Here is a 934-nt window from a genome sequence, read left to right on the forward strand (position 1 = left end):
ATCCCACTGCTGGGCATTTTTCTGAGGAACCAAAATGCTACTTCTAGAGGAAATGTGCATCTATAAGTTCACTGCAGCATTGTTTACAATGGCCAAGATATGGAGGCAGCCCGGGTGTCCATTGACAGATGAATGGTAAAGAGGATGTGGCACATATATACAATGAAATATATTGCTCGGCCATGGAAGGGAATGGGCTCTTGCCATCTGTGGTGACATGAATGGACCTGGAGGGTATTGTGCTGAGTATATCAGACAAAGACAGATGCAATGTGATTTCATTGATATGTGGAATCTAAGCACAAAATTAACAAACAAAACAGAAACAAACTCTTAGACACAGAGAACATTTTGATGGTTGCCAGGTGGGAGGGGGTTGGGGGCATGGGTGAAAAAAGGAGAAGGGATTAAGAAGTACAAATTGATTGTTACAAAGTAGTCATAGGGATGGATGGTATAGCATAGGGGATATAGTCAATAATATTGCAATAACTATATATGGTGTCAGATGGGTTCTAGATTTGTTGGGGTGATAGATGGGAGGGGATTGGGACAGGGTAAAAAAGTTAAGGGATTAAGAAGTACAAATTGGTAGTTACAAAATAGTCATGGGGATGTAAAGTAAAGCACACAGAATATAGCCAATAATATGGTAATAACTATGTATAGTGCTAGGTGAACAATAGACTAGTCAGGGAATCACTTCTTAAATTATATAAACGTCTAACCATTAGGCTATATACCTGAAATTAATATAAAGTAATATTGAATGTCAACTGTAATTGAAAAATTTAAAAAGGGGGGAGATGAAGGAGAATAAGAGGTTCAAATTTCCAGGTATAAAACAAATAAGTCATGGGGATGTAATGTACAGCAGGGGAATATAGTCAATAATATTGTGATAACGTGGCACAGTGTCAGATGGTTGCTGGAC

This window comes from Hipposideros armiger, unplaced genomic scaffold, assembly GCF_001890085.2.
Source record: "Hipposideros armiger isolate ML-2016 unplaced genomic scaffold, ASM189008v1 scaffold_2081, whole genome shotgun sequence".
Taxonomy (NCBI): domain Eukaryota; kingdom Metazoa; phylum Chordata; class Mammalia; order Chiroptera; family Hipposideridae; genus Hipposideros; species Hipposideros armiger.